The sequence below is a fragment of the Octodon degus genome, unplaced genomic scaffold (genome assembly GCF_000260255.1).
Source record: "Octodon degus isolate 3935 unplaced genomic scaffold, OctDeg1.0 scaffold00012, whole genome shotgun sequence".
Taxonomy (NCBI): domain Eukaryota; kingdom Metazoa; phylum Chordata; class Mammalia; order Rodentia; family Octodontidae; genus Octodon; species Octodon degus.
In genome coordinates this window covers 4,983,652-4,989,976 of record NW_004524588.1, presented here as the reverse complement: position 1 = coordinate 4,989,976, position 6,325 = coordinate 4,983,652, and positions in this window count along the sequence as shown.

Below are 6,325 nucleotides of genomic sequence, written 5' to 3'. Positions count from 1 at the left end.
GAGGCATTAGGCACTCCAGATTCTGAGCCCTGAGCATGGAGTTTGTAGTCCTGATAAAGGGCCTTTGGTGGGGAAAAGGAAGCAAGCTAAGGCACACAAGCAGAACAAAAGCAGTTACTTAAATGTGATAGTTTATAATTTAGTATATCTGGTCGGTCATGCCCACCATGGAATAAGAGAACAGGATGTGGTAACATGATTGCTTATCACATCAAGAAGCAGCTGCACTGATACAGGAAAAATGGGGTGGCAGTAAGGTGCAGCAGCTGTTGTAACCTCGTGCTCAAGAGATAGAACAAAGTAGAAACCAGATGTCATCTGATGGGCAGGCTCATAGTTGAGTCCTCGGAGTGAAGAGAAGGTCCTCAGGTCCTCGTGGTGGTCTGTTTTCTGTGTCACTCTCATCTTTGATGCCCCTTTATAGGTGTATATATAAGAGGCCTATTATAGGATGTCACTACTGTGGTGTGGTTGATATATAAGAGTTGGCTTTTAGCATTAATTGTCTTACTGATTGCTGAGTGAAGGCTCAGATCTGGTTTTGGAAGAAGTCTGTGAATAGTCAGAAAATGCATGGCCCAAAGAGCAGCAGAAGCACTACACAACTGAGTGGACCTAGTAAAAAGATGAGTCCAGAAGACCATCCAGTGCAGGGAAAAACCCAACGGTTATTGGACTCTTCGCTAAGCCTTTATGCTTTTTCTTTCAGTTCTTTAAGTTCAGATATAACTACTCCAGTCTGATCAACAAAGTAGCAACATTCTTCTCCCAGGAACTGACATGTCCTACCTCTTTTGGCTGTGAGGAGATCAAGGGCTCATTATTTTTTTTCTTCATTTATGCTTTGGTACAGGGTCATGCTATGCAGCTCGTAGTGATCCTCCTGTTTTCAGCCTTCCCAGTCCTGGGATTACAGGTGTGCGCCACCACACCCAGACTTGGTGGCTGGCTCTGTGGGTCCCAGTGGTGGGACCGGCATGGCATGCAGGATCAGGGATTGGTCAAACAGGTGCTTAGTCTGCTGAGCTATCTCACTGGCCCTTAAGGGCTCATCTATTCTAAACAGCCACCCCAGCCAAAATTAATTTGATGCTATAGGGTAACCAGGAAGTTTGCAATTTGATCCATATCAGAAGAGAGTTATTGGGACAATTTATAATAGAGTCCCACTGAGGACCTAACTGCATAGCAAGGCCCAGTCTGAAAAACACACGAAAGAAAGAAAGAAAGAAAGAAAGAAAGAAAGAAAGAAAGAAAGAAAGAAAGATTTTTCCAAAGAAGTCTTACACATGTCCCTCAGTAGATACATATATAAGCCCAATGATAATAGCAATCTGACATACATTTGTAAATTCAAAATCCTGTTGATGTCCATGATCTCATATTAGCTTCATTGCAATAAGAAGACAGGAGGGCAGTAGGTTAGAGGTTGAAAAGGCCCTTTGTATGAGTGGAAGGGACAATACTAAGACCCAAGTGAGCCCAGTGGAGTGGTTCATTTTAATTTTATAGAAGATAGGTGATTCCTTGGAAGCAGCTCAGTCACAAGACAAATATTAAAGCAAAGAGACACCTTTCAACCAAGGACCAATCTTTTGGGGCCATTTATCCTAGAAAATCAGGGTAAGTAGTCTCAGAAGACACAGGAACAAAGGATAACAGTCCATAGAGTAGTTCAAGGTGTCCCGGGAATGGTGTCTTCAGGCTTCAGCCATGCATAGATTGATCAGCTCTTGGTGTGTCTCAGTTACTTTTCTCTCATTGCTGGAACAAAATACCCGACACCCAAATTTAAGGAAAGAGAGGTTTATTTAGTTCAGTTAGTGGAGGTTTCAGTCCATACTCAGCTGGCTCCAAGGCAGAGTAACACATGGTAGAGGGTAGTTATTTATGGTGACAGAAAGCAGCAAGAGCAAAGGGAGGAGCAGCAGCTGTGGCAGCTAACAAGTCTCTCTCCCTTCCTTGTATTGTAGTCAGATTACACAACCCAAGGCAGTGTAGCACTCATACCCATAATCCTAACACTGGATCATGAGTTAATTATAAACTCTAGAAGCCTGCCCCATGAGGCTTTGTGGGGGACAGCTAGACACAAACTATAACATGGTGTGACCAGAGCAGGCCAATGATCTGCAGAACTTGGAACTGGGCTGGGTCTGGTCTTGAGTGGCTTACGTGGGAGTTGGGTCTTAAGTGGGTTTTAGGCATCAGGATGAGAGGTCCAGGGTGATTAGGTCCTAGAGGTATGCCCTTGTAAATCTGGTATGATGGTTTCATGGGGTGAAGTCTGCAACTTTAACAGTGGTAGGGGTAAAAAGCACAATGCTATAAGACCCAGCTCAGAAAATACAGAGGGGCCTCTTTACCCAATCTTTTACCCAGACCAAATGTCCTGGTTGAAGTGGGGGTACTGAATGACCACTAGGGATAGGTATTCTCTCTAGGAATGGTTTTGTTAATTTGAGAGACCTTTCCTAGTACTTAAAAAAAAATGGGAGTTGAACTCATGACCTCATGCTTGCCAGGCAGGTGCTGTGCCACTGAGCTAAATGCCTGGCCTCCTAGTACTTATAATTCCTTGGTAACATAGCTGTCTCCTAATTACCTAATGTCTCCCTGAAAGTGATTAATAATTGGAAGAGGCCTTTCAAACATTATCTCATATGTTGAGTAGACTGGGAGTCGAGGCACACATCTAATCCTGAACAGGGATAAGGGTAGCATCTTCATCTAGGTTGCAGCTGTATCTTGGCAGCACTTAGCAAAGATAGACTTTAGAGTCTGATTTATGCATTCTATTTTTCCTGTACTCTGTGGCTGATAGGCAGCATGCAGATTTCATTTAATCTTTAAGAGATCTGAGAAGCCTTTGACAGTTTGGGCCATGAAGGCAGGCCATTCTCACTCCTGATTCCTAGGGGAAGTCTATCTGGTTGCCTGATTTCCTTGAGGAGAAGCTGGATAGTTTCTCAGGCCTTTTCTGTGTTGGTTGATTTGGCCTCTACTCATCCTGAACAGGTGCAGACAATCACCAGCAGATATTTGTGTCTAAAACAGGGCTTTATTTCATTAAAGTGTATTTGAAAATCCTCAAACAAGGGGCCAGGGAGATGGCTCAGTAGGATAAGTGCTTCCCTGGCAAGCGCAAGGGCCTGAGTTCAATCCCCGGTTCTGAAAAAAAAAAGAAAATCCTCAGTGAGGTACCCATGTGTTGAATTCCTAGGGGTGGCTGTAGTCTCTGTAGAGGATTGTTGTAGGCACATGTTTGGTGTCTCTGACAGACAATGGCATGGAGCAATGAAAGTCTCAGGGGACAGAAATACCTTCCCAAGAGGGTCTCTAGAGCAGCTTTTCCAAGGTTGGTCTTTTTATGGCATTTGTACAAAGGAGTAAGCAATCCCCTGGAGTATGAAAGTTCTGCAGTCCTAGAGTGTCCATCCTTCTCTCATTCCTGGAACCACCTTCTTCTTGTTCTCAGAGGTTTTCTTCAGAAGACTATCCCCATGGATTATCTTCTGGAGTTCCTGCAGCTCTTTTTCCTTGCTAGGATTTAGGCAGTTGCCAGTAATCTCCTGTGAAGGAGCAGTCAAAGGCGGCAGCTACAAGCTCAAGGATGTTGGCCTCTTCAGGAGTCGGAACACAGGCAAGGCCTTGGAGACCTCAGGTCTTGTTCATTTGGTGACCTCTTTAGCAATTTGATTGGCCAGTCGATTTCCCTTAATATCCCTAACAGTGCATGACAATGAACTTCTTGGGTTCCCAGATTGCTTATAGGAATTGAAGTATTTCTTTTATTTTTAATCTGTTTTCCTCCTGCTGTTAGGAGTCCTCTATATATATATTGCCCTGTGAAAGTGGACCATAGCAAAGGCTGTCTTAGTTATTCTTCTCTTGTTCCTGGGACAAATACCTGACACCCAAAATGAAGGAAGGAAAGGTTTGTTTAGCTCACAGTTACTGGAAGTTTCAGTCCATACTCACCTGGCTCCAAGGCAGAGTGGCACATAACACAGAGCAACCTTTCATTGTGGCAACAAAGAGCAGAGAGCAAATGGGAGGAGTTGCAGCAACAACAGCATCAGATAATTCTGCCTCTGTTAAGTTGCATTCAAACTATCTGCCCCAGGCTGGAAGCAGCACTCACATCCATAATCCCAGTCCCACTCACACCTCTAATCCCAATGGATCATGAGTTAATCTCAAACTCTCAAAGTCTGCCCCATGATTGCATGAGGCTTTGGGAGGACAACTAGACACAAACCATAACAGGTTTCTACTTTAGTGGCTGATTTTCTGGTCCCAGAAGAGTGCCATAGAATGGTTTAGCTTTTTATGCAATCCTGGAATCCAGATCCTACAGAACAGAGCCACTCCTAGGAACACATGGATGTTTCTTTTATTATTTGGCCTCAAGAAAGAGGAGATGACCTATTTTCTGTCTGTCCCCAGGGACCAATGTCCTTTAGTTATAATGAACCCCAGGTAATGAACAGAAGACCAACACATCTATGCTTTTTTCAATGATAGCTTGTAGCCTGTGTCCACAAGCAGTTTTAAGAAGACCTGTGTTCCCCTCCAACAGTCTTGTTTGGCCTCACTTGCTAGCAAGAGGTCATTTGTGTATTTGAGCAGTGTGTAGGTTTTTGTTTTTATTTTTGTTTTTTAACCAGGAATCAAACTCAGGATCTCACATTTGCCAGGCAGGTGCTGCACCACTGAGCTAAATCCTCAGCCTTATTGAGCAGTTTTATTTGTCCTCTGTGAAGCAGTCAAGACAGCACCAAGACTTCTCTGAACAAGGTGGGAGAATTTTTTAAACCTTGGGGAAATCTGGTCCAAGTCAGTTGTGTTTTTTCTTTAGGGTTTGGATCCACCTACTTGAAGGCAGAGTGGTTGGCTCTGGAGGGCCAACCTCAGGTAGAAGAAGGCAACATTGAGATCCAGGCAGCTGAGCCAGCTTGCTCTTCTGGAGAGTAGACCCAGTGTTTCTGTTACTCTTCTCTTGCTGGGACAAACACCTGACAACCAAAATGAAGGAAGGAAAGGTTTATTTAGCTCACAGTTTGTGGAGGTTTCAGTCCATACAAAGCTGGCTCCAAGGAAGATTGGAACATGGCAGGGGGCAGCAGTTCAAGGCAGGAAAGTACAGCAAAACAGCAAGAGCAAAATGGAGGAATAGCAGCGACAATGACTACAGAGAACAACTCTGTCTCTTTGTCTCTCTTACATTACATTCAGGCTATCCACCCCAGGCTGGGTGTAGCACTCACAACCATAATCCCCACAGTACTCAGACCCATCATACCAGCAATACTCAGACCCAAAATCCCAATGGATCATGAGTTAATCACAAACTCTAGAGGTAAGTCCGTCCCATGATTTATATGAGGCTTTGGGGGCAGGGGGGAACTAGACACCAACCATAACACCCAGTAGGGTGTACAGGTTGGGTACAACTGGATGTAGAATGGTAGTGGCATTGTTGACAGCTTGGAGGTCTTGAACTCATCAGTACCCATTTCCTCCTAGCTTATTGACAGGTAACAGTATGTTCAAAGGGGACTGGGGAACTCTAAGGATTCCTGTCTCCCATAGCTGATTGATGTGTTCTTGGTTTCAAATTTGTGCTTCCCTGTGAATAGCATGCTGTTTTAATCTGACAGGTGTTTCCTCTGGTTCGAGGTTTTTATGATTGGGGCCTGGATGGAACAAACTGCTTGGTGCTTTTCTCAGAACCTGTGGTTGAAGGACAGGTCTCACAGATAGGCAGCTAGCAGCAAGACATTGAACTGAACATAGGTGCTTGGCCAGAGTACAGGGGGATCCTATGCTGGTATGAAGCAGAGAGGCAATTGGACTACTAGTTGGTAAGGGGAATGGTGGGTAGAGAAGTAGGCAAGTTGGTGACAGAGTTAGTAGGGGAGTGAAGGAACAAACTGGCAAGGAGCATCAGGGATAATGGGGTGGTACACTGTCAGGCAAGATGGGGGAGGAGGTATCAAAGGACATATGAGGGCATAAGGTGGAGGGTAGAAGTCTTATTTTGGGATTTTGGGTCACCCTGATGAATGACTATCTCTTTGTAGGCCACAAAAACTAGATTCTGTCCCTTCCTATTAATTCCAACTCAGACCCATGGTGGGAGAATCAGAATAATTTTCAGCCAGGAATCAATATAAGGAATCTGGTTGGGGTAGCCTGGCTAAAATAGTACTGGTCTGCTGGCAGCTTTGCCCATGTTATATGTGGTGTTGCTTGAATGGAGGTCCAAGAGACAAAAGATGGAAGTCCTCAGAAGAGGCCTCTCAGATGCTCCCCTGACCAT